The following is a 22,054-nucleotide window of genomic DNA, read 5'->3' on the forward strand; positions in this document are numbered from 1 at the left end:
GGCCATGGCGTAGCACTGCTGACGTCCAGATTTACCAGTTTAGATTCACAGTCAGTTAATTATTGAAAGGTTACATTACGAGATTTCTTTTGAAAGGTTATATATGAGTCATACTTTTATTGGGAGGTTAGTCACTTTTTTATTGGGAGGTTACGGAATTTATTTGTTGGGAGGTTACAAGGCAAATGGCTATGATAGTTCTTCCGCAGACAGGGCTTTTAGGCGGGAATTAATCACTCTAATAATAATGACGGGGAACTGCCTTCGCACTCCGTTAGGTTACCGTTCGTCTCTGGGGTCACTGACCGCATAAGAAGAATTCTAAACGAAAATGGTATCCAGATATTTTTCTTTAGTCAAAACAAAATAAAAGATGTTTTCCGACGAAAATTGATGCGCCTGATTGCCTCCACAGTGCAGGCATCTATCAAGTGACACGTGGCTGCGGCAAACTGTATACAAGCGAAACGGGATGAACTGTTTAAGAACGCATTAAGGAATACGAACGTCGCACACGGCTAAAACGAAGTGTAAAATCGGCGTAGCTGAATATCATGAGAACTGTGGCTCTGACACCGATTTTAATAACGTACGTTTGCTGTCTAAGGAAAAAAACATTTATAGAAGAAAGGTCCGAGAAGCGGTTGAAATTTCCAAGAAAGCATGTAATTTCAATAGAGAGGACGGCTATAGGCTTCCGGCATCGCGGTTCCCCGCCATCAAGGAAGTAAATACGCGGCCGCGGTGTGCGAGCAATATAAAAACGCGGCGCAGGTCACGTCGACGGACAATAATATTTTGGGTAAACATTCCCTCTCTCTTGCTCTGTCCGTTTCGCATCTAACCGATGATGATGGCCAACCAGTATCAGTAGGAAGAATTTCAACCAATAATCCTTCTCCAGCGTAAGTGTGGACTAGTTCCTTCCTATCTAATGGCGATGGGGCGCCAATAGTATCCATAAGCGTTTAGCCAATAACGCCCCTTCTTCTGCAACAGCGGGGGGAATACTAGCGTATGTTGATGGCCCACCAATGGTAGCCACAATAATTTTAATCGATACCCCCACTTTTCCAGCTCAGACGCGGTGAAGCTCCCCTTTATAAGAGAACGCGACACTGACCACTGCCTTTCCCACTCCTTCTCGCGTCCCCCCCTGGCCCTTTTCTATGTCCCCTCCCTCCATCGGCTCCCTCTTCTCACTATTCCTCTCCTCCCCCCTTTTTCTCCTCATCTGTTCGGGTACTCCCCCCCCCCCCCCCCCCACCACCACCACCACCATCTGCCACCACGTCGTCACCTGTATAGTGCTGTTTTAAGTGAGTTCAAAAAAATGGCTCTGAGCACTATGGGACTCAACTGCTGAGGTCATCAGTCCCCTAGAACTTAGAACTACTTAAACCTAACTAGCCTAAGGATATCACACACATCCATGCCCGAGGCAGGATTCGAACCTGCGACCGTAGCGGTCGCGCGGTTCCAGACCGTAGCGCCTAGAACCTCTCGGCCGCTTCGGCCGGCTCTTTAAGTGAGTGTTCGGTGTTGTGAGTCCCCGGTCAGCGTCGCAAACAGCCACCATACTGTCGCTAGTTTTGTTTTTTATCTCGTGCGAACAGAAACCACACTATCGCCTGGTTTTTTTAATTGTGCCTGTCTACTTATTGTGTGTCTTCATCCGCATCGTCACCGCAGTGTTTTTATATTTTAACCTCCACAACTTTCCGCCATTTTACAGTTTTTTTACAATGTTACCGTTTTATCGCCTTTTTTATTGTCTGTTTATATTCTCATTACGTTTTTTAACTTTTCTGTGGGCTGTAGAGCAGCATATTACGCTGGAAGGGGGGGGGGGGGGGGGAGGAATGGGAATCGAAATGCAATACAGGAAAAAAAAATATTATCTGACAGTGTTCGAGTAATAGCGTGCTTAAATCGGCCGCGGTCCATTAGCACATGTCGGACCCGCGTGTCGCCACTGTCAGGGATCGCAGACCGAGCGCCACCACAAGGCAGGTCTCGAGAGACGGACTAGCACTCGCCCCAGTTGTACGGACGACGTAGCTAGCGACTATACTGACGAAGCCTCGCTCCTTTGCCGAGCCGATAGTTAGAATAGCCTTCAGCTAAGTCAATGGCTACGACCTAGCAAGGCGCCATTAGTAACATTGCATGTATCTAAAGAGTCTCACTTGTATCGCCACAATCTCCAGATGTACCAAAAGGATGGATTAAAGTTAAGTATTCCAGGAGCTACGTACTTTTCTTTATAGCATTCGTTACGTATCCTGTTTCAGACCTCACGCCATCCCTCTTTAGCTTAGCGCGTGCCTTTCGGCTTCCTCTCATTGTGTCTAGGCTGTCTTGTCTAGACACAACAAATAGTGTACACCGGGAGATCCTGAAGAAGATCCCAGCTGAGGGGTCGAAACGTGGATTATTTTAGAAGGAAATATGACGCGGCCTAGCAACAGATTTTATCTTTAGTATCATCGGCGAACCTTTGTGCTGTAAGGGGCCGAGAAGGACAACCAAATGGGTCCAGCAAAGAAAACTAATGGCACCCCAAACCATCCCTGTTGGTTGTCGGACCATATGGCGGGCGACAGTCAGCGTAGTTTTCCACCGCTATCCAGGGTGTCTCCGGACACGCGTTCGGTCTGAAATCTGATTGACTGGAGCAGGATTGTCTTTAGTGATTAATCCCTCTGCAAACTGAGCCCAGATGACCAGCGTCTGGATAGCCCTGGACAGCAGTGGAGCACTAACCCGACTGGACTGGTCACCGAATAAGCCTCGTATACGCAATAAAAATGGAGGAAGGAAACGCCAAAATGACTTGTTGCATTGCACTCTGAATCTGAAAAGTTTCGGTAATGTTATAGAAACGCATAGCTATCGTACACTCACACCATTCTGTCGTAGGAATGTCTGTCTCCCTAACTGAGTATGAGCTCTTGTAGGCATGAAATTTTAACCAGTGTAGGATGCCCCAAGAGGAATGACCAACGTTCAGGGGCATCATAGGAAAGACCATTCGAAGGAAAAAAATTCTGGTCGACATGGGGTCTAAAATGTTTACCTAAAGAGCTGTGAGCATTTATTTCAACAGAAGAGATGGGTTTCACATTATAGCGACGAGGTAGAAGTGCTCAAAGTTCTTGGAGTATGCACTTTGATGCCCATGTTTAATGGACTTTTTTCCTTGTTTCGGGTCATATTACCGTCACTCAAAATAGAGTTTGCATTAGAAGAAATTTCTGTCTCAATATCGAAGATGAAGTAGTGCTCACTGTTCTTAAGGTACACGTTTTGAAGCCCATGTTTACAAAACACTCTTTCTACAAATGATCGTTTGATCATTTCGTTAAATAGTAATCATTTCTCCCAGAACATGTTGTGTACATGCTGTCTCGTGCCCTTTTACCTGAGTAGGGAAAGGTTTAGTAGATGTTAACACGCTGTGTTACAATTTTCTGCGTTAACTCCTTCCCGCAGATGAAGACTGAATTTGTGTTGAAACTACTTGAAATTTGAAATAAGCACCATAAATTAGGAAAAGTGAATCACTTGAGATCAGACTGATTACATCCATTTTTTGTAATTAAATCTACATCCTCTTTCTTGTCCTCTCCGATTACTCGTTATAGGAGTCATTTTCTAGTAAGGACTACCACACCACCGCAAACATCGAGCATTTTACCAGCAAAGAAAAATTAGGATACTGAAGTCCAGAAACCAGTAGCAAAACGTTCTGTATTGCGTCATGCACCAAAAAAAACGACAAACATCGCCCAGTACCAGCAGAAGCACTTAACGCTGGTTCATTATAGAGTCCACATGCAGCCAACGTACGCTCACGCATGGAAGAGACACATAAACGAGCGTGTTACGCATAATATACGGCGCACTCGGTGACCTCAAACTTCCATTACGTTCCGTAACAACTTTGAATTTGTCAACAATTTAAAATAGCCCCAACACTGAACTAAGACCTGGAAGGTGCGAAGATGAATTTTTGCGTCGTTGTCAGGGGAGGAAACTAAGTGCCTCAAAAGCTACAAAAATTGTTAAAGAGAAGGTAGTCAGCATGTGGTCTCCATCCTTAAGCCACTAAATAAGTGAGAAACTCAGGTCTGAGGCATTCCTGTATTTTCAGTGCACAACATTGCAGCCAGTTCAACTGAAATTGTGGCATCAATATAATCTTCGTCTTTGTCATCGTTTAATGAATATAAGACGTAACATTCTATCTTTTTTGACACAATTCATTCGGTCACCTACGTCTATGATTTCCTAAACCAATAATTTTCTTTGTGCCATGTTGTCAGAAGGCACAGGGGCGTTCGATGCTCAATATTCACTGTAGACAATATTTTTTTATTTTCACATGAAGGAATACAAATACTGATAATTGTCAACGCAAAGCCCATTTTTCTTCAGACATGCAGCACGTGTCTGAAAAAAAAATTACGTAATACGTGATGGTACAATAAATAAAAATTCGCAAGATCCCCATTATTTTATCAAAGATCTTTGGCTAATATTTTATAAATTTTGGACCACGCTCCAAATGTTGACAAAAATAAAAATGTCAGTATATCGTGAAATATTTATAAAACGTCTTCTACGAGAAAGTTCGACGAAGTTCTTTAGTAATGTAATGCAGATCTGAAGTACGCTTTTAGAACTCTGTTTGTGTGTGTGTGTGTGTGTGTGTGTGTGTGTGTGTGTTGGCGCCAACTATTTTGTGTTTCCTACAGAAACGATTTTCAAGGACTTTTAAATTATGGTAGAGCTGGAAATGAAACGAAATGTTCTAAGCCAAGCGACATATACGACGGTAAGACGCTGATTTCCTTTTCGAGAGGACAGCGGTTTAAAACCCCGTGCGTCCGTCCTAAATTTTAAGTGGTTTCCCTAATCACTAAAGGCTGATCCCGGAATGGTGTCCCTGAAACGGTTGATTTCCTTCCACAGTACGATTCTGCGTTCCATTAGTAAGTACCTCGTTACCGAGCGAGGTGGCGCAGTGGTTAGCACACTGGACTCGCATTCGGGAGGACGACGGATCAATCCCGCGTCCGGCCATCCTGATTTAGGTTTTCCGTGATTTCCCTAAATCGCTCCAGGCAAATGTCGGGATGGTTCCTTTGAAGGGGCACGGTCGCCTTCCTTCCCCATCCTTCCCTCATCCGATGGGACCGATGACCACGCTGTTTGGTCTCTTCCCCCAAACAACCCAACCCCAAATACCTCGTTACCGTAGCTAATAGTCTAGTCGCCGTAGGTACTAGTCTTTCTAAGGTGTGTTTAAACCTGCGCGCCTTGCGCTCAGTCACGATGCGAATGTGCTTGCCCTACACGCAAGATGAGGCACGCGTGTAGGTGCATGACTTTTCCACAAAATGTACCCACGAGGGACTCCATTCACACGAAGGCTCTACTGTGCCTGCATGTGGACAAGCACAGCCGCACGGCAACAACCCGCTAGGCGCACAGGTGTAAACCCGCCTTAATAAATATTTAGTGACAGTTGAAAATTGATGCAGACGAGCAGTAATCGTATCCATTAAGGTGTCGGAGCAGGCTTACGTCAAATCTGCATAGTTACTGATGCATCCACCTACGATGTATATTCGTTAGTTGCACTTTCATCATTTCTCACTTGTTTTCAGTATCACTTAATGTCATTACATTTTCATTCATTTCATACCCTTCCCACCATTCCATGCCATTTCAGCGAATCTGATTAATTGGCATAAAAGACGCGTAAGAGAATGAGACCAAAAATCAAGAAAAGAAAAAGAGAGATAGGTTCACGCTTAAGGTGAGTGCTCTCGATTATCTAGAAAATCTGATTTGAATCAAGCTCTGACGAATATTTTGAGTTGTCACTGCCTAATCTTTATATTGCAAAAAAAAAAAACAAAAAAAAACAAAAAAAAAAAAACGTTCAAATGGCTCTGAGCACTAGGGACTTAACTTCTGAGGTCATCAGTCCCCTGGAACTTAGAACTTCTTAAACCTAGCTAACCTAAGGACATCACACTCATCCATGCCCAAGACAGGATTCGAACCTGCGACCGTAGCAGTCGCGCGGTTCCCGACTGAAGAGCCTAGGACCGCTCGGCCACCGCGGCCGGCTATATTGCAAGTTCTGTGTTTGTGTCCTCAATACTTTGCAAATGTCAGTGGTGGTCAGAACAGTGTTCTGTGCAGCGGTCAGTGCATTATGTCGACGCTAAGTGACTTCAAACGTGGGAAAATTGTTGATGCTCCTGTGGTGAGTGCTTCCGTAACCAAGGTAGCCGAAGAGTTTGGTTTTTCAAGAAGCACAGAATCGAATATTTATATCGCATACAGGGGAAGCGGAAAAACGCAATCCGCTAAATCACAACGCTGATGAGAGTGGGTGTCGAGTATCGTGACAGACGGTCACTGAACAGCATTGTGTCGAAAAATAAGGGAACTGAGCCGTGGTAAAAATTGCTGTTTTGAAGAGCGCGCCGCAGCGCGTACTGTGAAGCAGTCGCTCTCCGTTTCTGGCGGTGGCGGCGCTGTGGCAATCGCAGCTTTGGTGTCTCCCTCTGGAGGGAAAGGGGAAAAGTTGCCTGTTCAGGTGCATTTAAGGGGCGCTATGAGATATGAATTTGTGCTCCCCTCCCCCATGCGGATCCTGTACGATCTCATCCCCTTCCCCCACCTCCTCCCTTTCCTTGAAAGGATACGGATCCTGTACACCTCCCGCAAACTCGATCCCCCTCACCCGCTCGTCTCCCCGATCCTCTCCCACCCCCGCCCGCTGCCGCACCTGTATTCGCATGTCCCACCCAGTCTCCATCTCTCCACCCTCCTTACCCTCTCCCAAGGTGGCTTCCGCCAGCTCCCCCTCCCTGATGATGCCCTCCTCCCCTCCATCTACCCCTCCTACCAACTTTGATCCTCCCGCCCTCCTCCTGTGCTTGCTCCTCTGGGCACCCTCCCTCCCTTCTCTCTTCTTTTTCCCTCCCTCCACCTTTTCTCCCCCCTCCTCCCCCGGGCCTCCCCTCCCCTGTCCCTCTCCTCCTGCCCCCGTCTCCTCCGCCATTGGCATCCTTTTTCTCCCCTCTCCCCCACCTCACCCCTGTTCCCCTCTTGGCAGGTCCCCGGACTCGCACACGCTAAGTGGACATTCGCGCGCCGGAGATCACCGCCATCAGTGTTTCGTGTGTGCCGTCGTGTTTCGTGTTCAGTGTTCACCGTCACACTCCCTCGTTCACCAGTGCCATCGTCATCTTCAGTGTTTGTGCGTCGTCTCATTGGTTCACAGTGTGGATTATCGACGAGTGTGAACGGCTCCGTGTTTGTCTCTATGTGTCTCCTGTTTTATTGCCCACCGTTCTGTAACTTGTGTCTTCTCACTGTTTTTGCTGCTTGTGTCTTCTATGGCTGAAGAGCAGCGTAGTGTGCTGCTGACAGCCTGCCTGTTGTACAGGCTTTAACATAACAATAAAGTAAAAAAAAAAATATATGAATTTGTGAAGCAGTTAGTGTCTGTCTGTCTGTCGTCCAGAGTGCTAGTATGTCTTTCGTTCGGATCAGTCTTTAATGCCGGATAAATGAGAGTCTTTCCACTCCGTCAGTAAGAGAACTCAGCGAGTGGTAGCCCGGTCGGGGCTTAGTTCCTGCATCTGAGTCTGAGCGTTAGGCGGCCAGTCTGCTCGAGTTGCTCAGGCAATGGTCATTGGCGGTTGGATCGATCGGTTGGTCGGTCGCGCACTGAGACACAAGATGACTTGTCCGCCTTGAGCGTCGGCGAATGTGAGGTCGCCACGTGAGTCCAGTGGGCCGCGCCGTATAGCGAGGGGTAGTGGGTTCGCGGTCGACACGAGAGCAACAGGAGTGAAACTACGACATCGGTCTGGCCGGTGCCAGCTGCGACGCCGTGAGACGGGGGACCGGCGCGCCTTCCTGGGTCCGTTGAAGCGGCTGCCAGCGGACGGTTCGGGAGAGCGATTTGGGGGGTGCTGCGCCAGGTCTTCGCCAGACATCGCAGTTTGTTAGAAAGTTAAGTGATTGGTGATAAGTTGTTTCATTTACTTGTTAAATTCTACTTGTTTTTTGGTGAGGTCACCAGCCGCTTGGTTTTGGGATCGTCCCACCATTCTTCTCCGTTTGCCCACCCGCGGGAAGGTGGTTATTTATGAATTGGGTGATCCGTTTTTTTCTTTCTCTTGTGGAGTAGGGGCGGGTCAGAGCAACCTGCGGTTCAGCTGCCTCTGTCATGTTTATCGGATTCGGTGTGTTAATGAATTCATTCAGCCTAATTCCTGAAATATGTTTTGATCTTGCCTATCATCTTGAGAGGCGGCATATGTGTACTGTAGAGCATGTTAACTCGTTTGGCCAACCTTGTATACAAGATTGCATTTCATGGGCTTTTATTTAAATGATCATTTTAGTATGTAAATTTGCCACCTTTCCACCGTAAGACTTTTCTTATAAGTTAAAATCGGTGGCAATTTGATATTTTAATTTTCTTGTTTTGTACCTATTCCATCCCTCCTACGGGGTGCATAGTTTATGTGCTTGTGTGAATCGTTAAAACTTTTTGTTTAAGGTAATCTGGTGTGTTGCAGATTTGCACCAGTGTAGTCTTTCAGAGGTTGTTGTGAGCGGTCGTGATTACGGCCGTGTCAAAAGGGAGCGGCAAGGTTCTCAGTCCGAAAGCTCATACAGTCAATTTCTTCTTTCTGCCTCTGAATAAATTGTAACTTGATATTTAGTGTGATTAAATGTGTTAATGTTCTTGATGAATCGCTAGTAAATAAAATAATTCTTAACAATATTCGTTGAAAAGAAATCCACGGTTCAGGAACGACAACTGCAAAAGTCACTGCAGAACTGAATTATGTACTCTCAGATCCTTTCAGCACCAAAACAACAATAATGGAGCTCCAGAAGCAGGGAACTGCAGGGCCAGCTGGAATTCCAAAAACACTTATCAGTGATGCAAATGCCCGTAACAGGAAAACGCCGTGTCAAAGCTACAAAGCTCGACTTCTGGTCGAGTGTAGGTCCCAAAAGTTCGAAACGGTGGGCGTTCGGTGATGATGCGGTCAGCCATATCGTGGTATTCCAGGAGCCCATGGTTATCCCGTAAGGTCGCATTATTGCCAAACATTAGGTGAGCATTTTGGGTGATCATGGCCTTCAAATGCTACAGTGTTTGTTTCGCAATGGTGATGCTGCGTTCCAAGACTATAGGGCCCCTGTTCACACACCTCTCATCGTCCAGGAGTGGTTTTGTACGCACGATGACGAATTGTCGCGTCTCCCCTGTCCACGACGGTCATCAGGTGCGAATAAAAATGGTTCAAATGGCCCTGATCACTATGGGACTTAACTTCTGAGGTCATCAGTCCCCTAGAACTTAGAATTACTTAAGGGGGTAGGACGTCAAACTGGCCGACTTGGAGCAGGAGAGTCACCACAGGACATTTTAATTTCTACTGTCTATACTTTTACAAATAAATTCATAAAACTTTAACACCATTACCAGGAAGGATTGAGGACTCACACTCATCACAGCGAAAGTTCAAAAACGTAGCAAAACATCTTTTTTTTACATGTGAAATTTAATCATTTTTCACTTATTACTGGCTTCATTTTTTGCTATAGGTACATTTTTCTTCCTAAGTAAGAGAGATTCTTCGATTAATTTTTCATAGCGTACAAACAGTAGTTACAGGTGTATTAAACTCTAGAATTTTCCAGATCTATTAAAAACTGTGGAAAAAATTGAGATTATTAGCTATAAAACTTGAGTTTTTTCTAAACATGAAGTTTAAAATGTAACAGTTCATTCATTTTTTCATAAATTAAATAACTTCTAGAGTTTCATACACCTGTAACTATGGTTTGTATGCTGTGCAAAAGTCATCGAAGAATCTGTCTTACTTACGAAGAAAAGTGTACCTATAGCAACAAATGCAGCCAGTAGTAAGTGAAAAAATGATGAAATTTATCATGTAAAAAAAATGTGTTTTGTTACGTTTTTGAGCTTACACTGCTATGAATATGAATCCTGAATCCTTCTTGGTGGTGGTGTTAAAGTTTTATGAATTTATTTGTGAAAGTATAGACAGTGGAAATTAAAATGTCCTGTGGTGCCTCTCCTGCTCCGAGTCGGCTCGTTTGATGTCCTACACCCCTTAAACCTAACTAACCTAAGGACATCACACACATCCAGCCCAAGGCAGCGGTCGCGCGGTTCCTAGCGCCTAGAACCGCTCGGCCACCCAGGTGCGAATATTATTTAGCCTTGCAGAGAAGGCCGTGTGATCGCCATCCACCTCCATCATCGTTACCCGCACTTATGACTATTCAGAGGAACAATGGTATGTTCCCTTGAAACCCGTACAGGACCTGTATTTATCCACTCTGCGCCGACTGGGAGCCGTTTTGAATGTCAACAGGTTTGCTACACTAAATTAGGCCTGATAATACGTTGTGTTACAGGGGTTTTGATGTTTTTGTCCATTTCTAATACTGTTTCCCACCACAAAACCTTGCATCACGTTGCACTGCGTTACCTCAAGTTGACTAATGGCCATAGGGGGTAATACAGAGTTAGAGAGAGTGGAGGAAGCAGACCTGGTCCCAAGGAAGTCCACCACGGTGTGAAGAGCAGGAGGTTGTGGAGAGGGGGGACGGGGGAGAAGCAGCACGGGCAACCTTAACCTGTGCGTCACGCCTCCACAAAAGAAGTTATGCACGAAAGTAAAAGTCGTTTAAATGTTGTTAATAAGCTAAACTGAAATCGTCTTATTCACTGACGTGTTTAATACATATCGTCACTGCAAAAATGACGTGAACTCATCACAAGGAAAGAAAGCAGTACAAAATATTAACATTGCAGACAAGAATGGCTACCTCAGTCACTACGTCAGCTAGGTAACATTGGGTGCAAACAAAAACAAATGACTAGCCGACGAAGCCTTCCAGCTTCTGGTGATTTCTACTGATTCAGTTCTAGGGAACAGCTGGATCAACTTAACTCATTTTACTGTTCATTTTACATCTAGTTACAAAGTTTAAGGAAATTTTCTTCGTGAAGTATAAACTACGCAGTTTTTAGAACATTGATTACTCTGTCTTTTGCAAACGATTTATGCAGTTGGAATATGCGTTTTAAAGTAAACATAATCAAAAACATGAATTGACAAACAAAACTTCTACTCACTATAACTTTAATTATCTCTTGTAATTCGGTAATTCATAACCAAATGGTAGAACTGAACATCTCGTTCAAAACCAGTTGGCCTCATTGTTTGCGTAATATACTTATGATTTAGGTATAATTGCTCAACTTACCCAAATTCTACGATTCGAAAAACTGTTTGTTGACTTGAATGACCCGGTTTCTCGTGTGTTTCTATCCACAGTGGTAAATTTCTTCGAGTAAAGGTGATTCCAGTTGCAAAACCTTTCTCTGTACATTCGTCCAGCTCCCAGGAAACTACAACTTGCTGCACCATACATTAAATGCTTGCTTTCTAGTTCGTTTAACGACATATGTGCGCTCTTTGACAACCAGTTATGAGCTGTAGATAGTGTTACACTCCACTTAAGTGATGATTGATTGAAACCCTCAGCTGCCGACAGGTTTTGTTGATATACCTCGATGGAGACAGCTGAAAACGTGTGCCCCGACCGGGACTCGAACCCGGGATCTCCTGCTTACATGGCAGCTGTCTCCATCGAGGTATATCAACAACACCTGTCGACAGCTGAGGGCTTCAATTAATTATCATTTATTCTAGAGAATCTGCACGGTCATCAATGGTATCTGTTCTTTCGAGAACAGTTACTATCTTCATACGCCACTTAAGACCTATCGTAGACGATACTGTATTACTTTTCAAAGCGGCATCACAATTTTCGTTGCGACGGGCATTTTTTTCTTATCGAATCGATTTATAAACAATTGCTTCCTAAAAACTTAAATATTCGTTTCCAACCGTTGGTTTCTCGTATCAAAATACTCGCTTGCAGACCCTGTATCGCCTGAATCTTACAGTTTCAGGACGTTATGTGTTAGCAACGTGATGTGGTAGGTCGTAACTGCAGACCAGCATCGCGGAAGCACTCCACTGCTGGTTTTAATTGTCGTCTTCCTCTTTCACAATGCCGTTACACCGAAATGCCTCAAACTTCCATTGTGCGTCGACGGCGCCGCGTCATTTTCTCCTAATGCAATGATAACAGGGCGGAGAGGCGCTGATACCAGACCATGGGCTTTCTCAATTACGACAGCCATTTTCTAAATTACATGTGTTTGTGAGCGCAAGTTTTTACTGTCAACGCCGAATTACAGAAAACACTTTCGTGAACAGTGATTACGGTCACTCATCTTTCTGTTGTAAACAGTTCACAACTATCAGCGTTAGCCTGTGTCAAACGTACAGCTACTGATTACGTCTCATAAGCAGACTGTTTCTGGAGCTCATTACGACCTGTTACAGAACAGTTCTTTCCATTTATTTACAAAAAGTTTGAGAAATCTATTACTATAGTCTATTTACTTAGGATTTGGTTCCAATTTGGATTTCGAAAGGATCTCTTCACACAACATTTATTTTCAGTCCACGTTTCAGGTGATGCACAGTTTAACTGATGAAGTATTTGTTAACTGGAATTGCCGAGATTTGTCAAACAGAATTTGACTGTACAAATCAGTTCTCTCTTAGTGAAACTGAAAAATTATAATATCGAAGATCTTGCTGGTAACTAGTCATCTCATATTGTTAAAAACTTAGTGTTATTTTAATGGACTGTGCATGACGAAACATCAGTATTGGGACAAGAGTGGTGCGGCCTCACTCTTCATTGTTGGCAGATGTATCCAAGATGGCGGTGATGATGTCATCCAAGATGGTGGCGAGTAGACTTGACGACAGTGCATGACATCATCCAAGATGGCGGCTTTTGGTGGGAAGCTTGAATTCTGGCAGGAAGATCAGGCAATTGGGCTACCTCCACTAACCTAACCCCCTCCCCCAGAAAATGGTGGGAAGTTCAAATTCCATCAGAATAATGCATCACACCACAGTTATCTCTACTAACCTAAGAAAATGGCGGGAAGATAGGTCACTTGGGCTACGTCCACTAACCAAAGTCACCCAAAGGCCACCTCTCCAAGGAATTGGCGGGAAGTTTGAATTTTGGAGGGAAGATAGGTCAGTTGGGCTACCTCTACCATCCTAAGAAAATGGCGGGAAAGAAAGGGCACTTGGACTACCTCCACTAACCTAAGTCACCTGACCTCCACCTCATCCTAAGAAATGGTGTGGGGGGAGGACTGGGCCTATGCTGGACATAAGTCTTTATTTTTAGCCTTTATTTAAACAATTAGAGGCAGTAAAGTAGGTCACTTGAACTACTTCCACTAACCTAAGTCACCTGACCGCCACTTCTTCCTAGGGCTTGGTGGGAAAAGGACTCAACCTGTGCTGAATGTAAGTCTTTATTTTGCATGCACCAGTCTTTATTTACACAATTTGATGCAGAACAGCCATCCAGTTAGTCACCATGGGGTTCACAGTTCAACTGACCTAGTACACAATAGCACCACTAGAGGGCACAGTCATCTGTTCCATGACGTAATCCAAGATGGCCACCATGATGTCAGCTGATGACACAAGTACTGTTATCCTAGGTGGTGGAAAACAGTGTGTTCACCACAAGGTCAGGGCCTAGTACACAGTACCACCACGAGGGAGCACTGTCGTCTGTTCTGTGACGTAATCCAAGATGGTGGGGGAAAATGGTGGGAAACAGTGTGATCACCACAAGGTCTGGACCTAGTGCACAGTATTGTCGCCAGAGGGTTCTGTCGTCCATTCAGTGACATAACCCAAGATGACTGTCTAGAGGACAAAATTACTCACCCTGCACTGGGCTGCTGGAGAGGAAGGAGTATACTTTATTTATTTTGGAACAATTTATTTAGGGATGGATTTGAGATAGTTTATTTTTCATACTGATGCAAAACACATGCTCTGAGATGCTAAGAGTCACACCACACAGCCCACAGATCTGCAAACTACTCCTAAATAACGCACTATAAACAACTCCTGAATTACCAAAATAATAATTTCAATACAGACATGCAAACTCTTCCTAAATAATGCAGTACACTGATGTTCAGACATGAAATCAACTCGTAAACTGTCCAAATAACACATAGCACAGCCTACAGACCTGCTAGCAAAATAATGCAACAGTCACGAAATCAATGTGTGCAAGCACCGCCCACCACCCCCTGCCCACCAGACCGCACAAGAGGCTAGCGGCAGCCCCCATGAAGTGATGCGGCCGTCAGCTGTCAAACCACGCACAGGCGCCCTCAAGCATGAGGTGGCGACATCCCTTTCATACTTGGTATCTGAGACATTCCTCTCAAAATATGTGTTTACCTAGGCACTGTTGCTGACGCAACCAGATGGGAGCGAAGACCTATTTGCAGAGCGCGCCGACGCCACAGCGAGCCTCTGCCGGACACAAACCAATGTGACCCATCACTCTCACGCCGCTGCTACCTGCAGCGAGCAGGAGAAAGTTGCTTTTATTTTCGGATATACAGTTAGAGTTCTCCAACTGTTGTACAGACGTCACAGAACTCCAATGTGTGCTCACGCTGGTCCCATATGCGAGACACCTTTGGGCAGCACATGTGTTTTACCATTGCTGATGCGATACCTGGGGATACTGAAGTTACCGGATAGCACAAGGTGCATTGTTCCTAGCATGACATGCGAGGGGTGTCTAACTGTGCTTAACTGCCCAGTGTGGCTGATGCAACGCCGTGAAGTGTGCATTCATAGCTACAAACCATCACAAGCATATCTAACAATGTTCTCAATGTCACTCTGAAGCCACATGGCTATCTAAAATAAGGACTAAGTCGAACGCCCGGAAACTGTATAGTGCCCCAGAAATAGTTAATCCTCGCTTTCTTGATGTCTCAGCTTGTACGCATCGAAATTATTGCCCTAACAGAACCTGTTTACGAAAATAGCGCAGAATACCGTTTAATCCATTCTTCCTTGTGATCCTAACGTGGCACCCCATCCATCATGTTTTACCCTTCCCGCTTTCAACATATGCAAACGTTCTGACTGCTATGTAGAGACTCCTATTCCCCAGCACAAAGGATGTCCTGTGACTGAATTGAGCATTATGATTGGATTTTATCGACTTTACCTGCCGAATTACTGATGCCACCGGTGTGTAAGCACCGTCCACATTTTCTTTTTCCAGACGAGACTTTCAGTGGCAAAAACACTATTTTAAACAGACCGCCATTTAGTGATGGCAATTAAACCTTGCAAAGGTGTCACCCATCCACAAAACTCTTTTCCCAACTGAAAGAAGTGTTGTCAGTCAACCATTATATTGTAACCAACAGCCTGTCAGTGGATGGATGGGTTGGAAAATACACTGCCGATGTACTGTAATAATAAGCATCATAGTTGGATAGCATGAACAATTTTAGCAGTTTTAGAGTAATTTCAACACCGGGAAATGATGTGACAGCATGTTTCCCCAATTTCAGTATCATACCTAAACCGCCCCTTCTTTACTTTGCGAGTATCAATGCGAGTGTACATAGGTGACTGTGCAGTATGTCCATTCATTGTTAATTCTCGAACATATAAATCGTCAAAGTGTACCAGACAGCACTCTACATATTTCTAACACCTCGAGCATAGTGCATAATTTACGATCTATGTCTATGCAGATGGTAGTCATAGAGCATTCTCACAGTCTTAAGATAAAATTAGAGACTGAAATGCCTCCCCACAGTGTCTTTGACCAGCCCACCCTGCAGCACTGTTACTGATTTAATCTGCAGCTGACCAGAAATAGACTGCTACATTCCATGTCTCGTGAATGAATGGAGCTTGCCGAGTCCTCACCCAAACAAGTGCACAAGATTTCCCCAGATGCACCCATGTCGAGGATGTTAGCACCCCTTATCGGTGTATAGTAACAGATTGGAAAGTGTTGTGATGGAATAGCACAGGGCTAAGAAGAACAAGAAACAGGTGATTTTTTATGTGTGATGTAGCTAAGCATTTTAGGTAAATCAACTAGGCTATCAACTCTAAACTATGGTTCTAGAGTCCAGGATCAGTACCTGGAAGGTATTGGTAAGAAAGAACATAAACACCTGAACTCCTAATGCTACAACATCCCACCCTTAAATCAGGCTATATTGTTAGATTGATTGAGTTTCCGAACTATCAGTCATGTGGACTGCAGTGCTGTTAATATTCCAATGTAAGACAAATATTTCCAGCACATGACATACACTCCTGGAAATTGAAATAAGAACACCGTGAATTCATTGTCCCAGGAAGAGGAAACTTTATTGACACATTCCTGGGGTCAGATACATCACATGATCACACTGACAGAACCACAGGCACATAGACACAGGCAACAGAGCATGCACAATGTCGGCACTAGTACAGTGTATATCCACCTTTCGCAGCAATGCAGGCTGCTATTCTCCCATGGAGACGATCGTAGAGATGCTGAATGTAGTCCTGTGGAACGGCTTGCCATGCCATTTCCACCTGGCGCCTCAGTTGGACCAGCGTTCGTGCTGGACGTGCAGACCGCGTGAGACGACGCTTCATCCAGTCCCAAACATGCTCAATGGGGGACAGATCCGGAGATCTTGCTGGCCAGGGTAGTTGACTTACACCTTCTAGAGCACGTTGGGTGGCACGGGATACATGCGGACGTGCATTGTCCTGTTGGAACAGCAAGTTCCCTTGCCGGTCTAGGAATGGTAGAACGATGGGTTCGATGACGGTTTGGATGTACCGTGCACTATTCAGTGTCCCCTCGACGATCACCAGTGGTGTACGGCCAGTGTAGGAGATCGCTCCCCACACCATGATGCCGGGTGTTGGCCCTGTGTGCCTCGGTCGTATGCAGCCCTGATTGTGGCGCTCACCTGCACGGCGCCAAACACGCATACGACCATCATTGGCACCAAGGCAGAAGCGACTCTCATCGCTGAAAACGACACGTCTCCATTCGTCCCTCCATTCACGCCTGTCGCGACACCACTGGAGGCGGGCTGCACGATGTTGGGGCGTGAGCGGAAGACGGCCTAACGGTGTGCGGGACCGTAGCCCAGCTTCATGGAGACGGTTGCGAATGGTCCTCGCCGATACCCCAGGAGCAACAGTGTCCCTAATTTGCTGGGAAGTGGCGGTGTGGTCCCCTACGGCACTGCGTAGGATCCTACAGTCTTGGCGTGCATCCGTGCGTCGCTGCGGTCCGGTCCCAGGTCGACGGGCACGTGCACCTTCCACCGACCACTGGCGACAACATCGATGTACTGTGGAGACGTCACGCCCCACGTGTTGAGCAATTCGGCGGTACGTCCACCCGGCCTCCCGCATGCCCACTATACGCCCTCGCTCAAAGTCCGTCAACTGCACATACGGTTCACGTCCACGCTGTCGCGGCATGCTACCAGTGTTAAAGACTGCGATGGAGTCCGTATGCCACGGCAAACTGGCTGACACTGACGGCGGCGGTGCACAAATGCTGCGCAGCTAGCGCCATTCGACGGCCAACACCGCGGTTCCTGGTGTGTCCGCTGTGCCGTGCGTGTGATCATTGCTTGTACAGCCCTCTCGCAGTGTCCGGAGCAAGTATGGTGGGTCTGACACACCGGTGTCAATGTGTTCTTTTTTCCATTTCCAGGAGTGTAGATCCTTCTTGCAGGATGAACTATGGTAGCAAACAGTAAAACACTGGCTCTGTGTGATACATGAATAATATAGTTTTCCAGAGGTGTATACCGTCCACTGTCCACATCCGATCACGGTTCAGAAATTATGCTATACCCACATCAGTTTTATATAAAATGATCGTTAAAAACTGAGAATACCTCTTACAAGAAAACAGATAAACACATAGCAGCGGGGTCTGACATATGAAATTACAAGTCCTGCCACCACTAACTCTCTAAACAGCACATCTGTCAAGCAGATGTATACACAGTGATTGCAATGTCTCACAAATACCTATCACTAACTTAGTTATGAAACTGAAGTATTGATTTTAAACTTAACATGCGACAGGGGAATGGAGTACATCGCATAAATCTTTGTTCATTTAGAGGAATTTCTCACAGTTCACGACACATGAGACGGAAGTCCTCTGATGACCATGAGGTTTACTGTTAACGATCACAAGTAGACAGTGCTCTACGACCCACACAGAACAAGCTATTGCATACGAGTCGAGCGCTGGCTATGTCATGTGACTGATGCATCCTGACAAATCACCGGAATAAATGGTCAAATGACCTGCACCAACATATCCATCCCTCTCTAGAATGCATCATCAGTCTGCCATTAAATCGTACCTTGTTAGAACTCCTTCTCAGTCGACCACCCCATCCATTCACTGTTATCCTTTAACGCAGATGCAAGTAAGTTTTGAGGCAGATGGTTCTCTGTCTTCCTGAAAAGCATCAAATACAGTAGTCAACTCGCGTGTATCACTGTTACCTCAATTGACGTACAGTTGAATGCCACCCCAATGGAAGAAGAAATGACTATTTCCCTGCTTTAGTTTGCTTCCATATCGATGTATTCGCGGATTCCTCTTGCTCTCACATACTTACCTCCATGTACAAATTGTTCTGAACCAAGCAGAAGACACGCAAGTACTTCCTCAATTTCCCCACATTTCAGCGTATTTTCCCTCAATATATACTTATTTTCCGCAATTCTGTCGATTTTTATGTCGCTTCTACCCATGCGATTGTGATATAACCTCTCGCTCCGTGTTCTAAAACTGCTTGTAAATGTGGTACAGCTGCCAATACCCAGCGCGAATTCACTATTTTCTCTGATCGGGAGGTATAGTGCAGCACAGAGCATCTGCTTTGTTTTCTGTATATCTGTGTATGTGCATGTGTCGCGAGTGGCTATAACTGTATACCAGAAAATAGAAGCAACTTTCACCTGCTCGCTGCAAGTATAAGCAGCGTGAGAGCGATGCCACGTGCTGGCTTGCGTCCAGTTGTGGCTCACGGCGGCGTTGGCGCGCTCTGCAAATAGGTCTTCACTCCCGTCCAGTCATGTCAGCAATGATGCCTAGGTGAACACGTATTTCAAGAGGAATTTCTCAGGTACCAAGTATGAAAGGGATATCGCCGCCTCATGCTTGAGGGCACCTGTACGTGGTTTGACAGATGATGGCTGTGTCATTTCGAGGGGGCTACCAGTAGCCTCCTGTGCGATCTATTGGACAGGGGGTGGCGGGCGGTGCTTGAGCACGCTGATCAGGTGACTGTTGCATTATTTTGCTAGCAGGTCTGTAGGCTGTGCTATGTCCTATTTGGACAGTTTACGAGCTGATTTTGTGTCTGCACATCAGTGTACTGCACTATTTAGGAGTTTGCATGTCTGTACTGAAAGGAGGTAGCCCAATTGACCAATCTTCCTCCCAAAATCAAGCTTCCTGCCAAAGGCTACCATCTTGGAAGATGTCATCGTCGCCATTTTGGATGATGTCATGCACTGTTGCCAAGTATGCACACTGCCATCTTGGATGACGTCGTTGCCGCCATCTTGGATACATCTGGCATCAATGCAGAGTGGGGCTGCACAGCCTTTGTCCCAATACTAACATCTCCTTCAATGTGAGGAGTAATCAGTGCAGATGTACTATGAGCATCAATATTCTGTGACCTCTTGTTCTTGTTATATACAGCATAATACTGATAATTACTTAGGAAGAAACAATCATGGTCCTAAGATATCCTCTATTTAAAATGACTGTTTGCGGCACCTGCAGTAGGCCATCTTCGGATTGATTGCAGCATGTGCTGGAACTAGCGATGTGCTGAGCAGTTATAGTCCTGACAACACACAGGTGCTCAGCTCAGCCCATCGCCAGTTCCAGCAGATGATCCGATCAATCTGAAGATGGCCTACTGTAGGTTCCAAAACCGATCATTTTAAAGATGACACATGCATCAAAAAACATTGTGCACCAACCTGGTTCCCAGAGCTCCTGAAAATAGACATTGACTGTGGATATTCTATCGCAGACACAGTCCTTTTCACTCTTTAGAGATGTCACTAAACCCAACCAAAGATGTAAACAACAATGCATGAACAGCGCCTAGTAGACGGATGTGTTCCGACAGGCGATCAGTTCGTCATTGCACCAGGAAGGAAGTACATGGCTCGTGTTGGCAGTAGTGTAACCATGCGTAGACGGTCAATGCCGCGGTTCGATCGCGTCCGCATTGTTACTTTGTGCCAGGAAGGGCTCTCAACAAGGAAAGTGTCGAAGCGTCTTGGAGTGAACCAAAGCGATGTTGTTCGGACACGGAGGAGATAGAGAGAGACAGGAACTGTCGATGAGATGCCTCGCTCAGGCCGCCCAATGGCTACTACTGCAGTGGATGACCGCTACCTACGGACTACGGCTTGGAGAAACCCTGACAGAAACGACACCATCATGAATAATGCAGCCACAGGACGTCGTGTTGCGACTCAAACTGTGTGCAATTGGCTGCATGATGTGCAACTTCACTCCCGACGTCCATGGTAAGGTCCATTTTTGCAACCACGACACCATGGAGCACAGTACAGATGCCCCAACAACATACCGAATGGACCGCTCAGGACTGGCATCACATTCTCTTCACCGCTGAGTGTCGCATATGCCTTCAACCAGACAATCGTCGGAGACGTGTTTGGAGGCTATCCGGTCAGGCTGAACGCCTTAGACACACTGCCCAGCGAGTGCAGCAAGGTGAAGATTCCTTCCTGTTTTGGGGTGGTGTTATGTGGGGCCGACGTACGCCGCTGGTGGTCATGGTAGGCGCCGTAACAGCTATACGATACGTGAATGCCATCCTCCGACCAATAGAGCAACCATATCGGCAGCATATTGGTGAGGCATCTCTCTGAGGGATCTACGTCGAATCGCCATTATGGAGTGGGACAATCTGGACCAACAGTGCCTTGATGAACTTGTGGATAGTATGCCACGACAAATGCAGGCATGCATCAATGCAAGCCGACGTGCTAGTGGGTATTAGAGGTACCAGTCTGTACAGCAATCTGGACCACCACCTCTGAAGGTTTCGCTGTGTGGCAGTACAACATGCAATGTGTGGTTTTCATGACCAATAAAAAGGGCAGAAATGATGTTTATGTTGATCTGTATTCTAATTTTCTGTACAGGTTCCGGAACTCTCGGAACCGAGGCAATGCAAAACCTTTTTTGATGCGTGTATTTTGCTACCGCGACTGTTGCTTCATAAGTAGTTACCATAAGTAAGATCACTGACAGTCCCAACCATGTTGGTTAAAACAGTAATTCAGCCAAGTGGGGACAAACTGTAGGAAACCATTTCTCAGAGGATGAGCAGTAAAAAAAGGCCCTGAGCATATGTGGCCGTAAGTGCAATGCAGTGGAGATACACCCACTTGAGGGAAGAGATAAGAGATTCTTAATAACATATGCTTCAATGAATGAAAGCACATGCATCAGGTAAATGTGAATGTTCTGCCTGTACTAGTGTTTTAGCTCCATTCTCAAGAGGGTAATAATACTTAGGTACTACGGGGTGAAGCGGATGCCACTCCCTTAACCGAGGATCTTCGTCTGCCATTGCTGCTGGGTTTTGTTCAGAATTTAAGCAGAACGTTTTGATTACTAGTTTAAGACTCTACCCCTAGATCAACATAGCAAGCGTGGTTTCACTGTGTTTATGTTTTATAGAGCTTTAGAATGTCTTTAAATAAATATATCGACTCTTTTTTAGTATGTCGGTTGATAACAGCGTTAAAGATATTACCCACACAACAATATTCCTGCCCCTTTGCCTGTTATTATTTGGCGACATATTTTGTTAAAAGTATTACCGATACAACAAAATTACCTGCCCCTTTGCCCGTTATCATTTGGCGACATATTCAGTTCGATATCTTCAGGCATTCACGAAATGAAAGGG

This window comes from Schistocerca americana, chromosome 8, assembly GCF_021461395.2.
Source record: "Schistocerca americana isolate TAMUIC-IGC-003095 chromosome 8, iqSchAmer2.1, whole genome shotgun sequence".
Taxonomy (NCBI): Eukaryota; Metazoa; Arthropoda; class Insecta; order Orthoptera; family Acrididae; genus Schistocerca; species Schistocerca americana.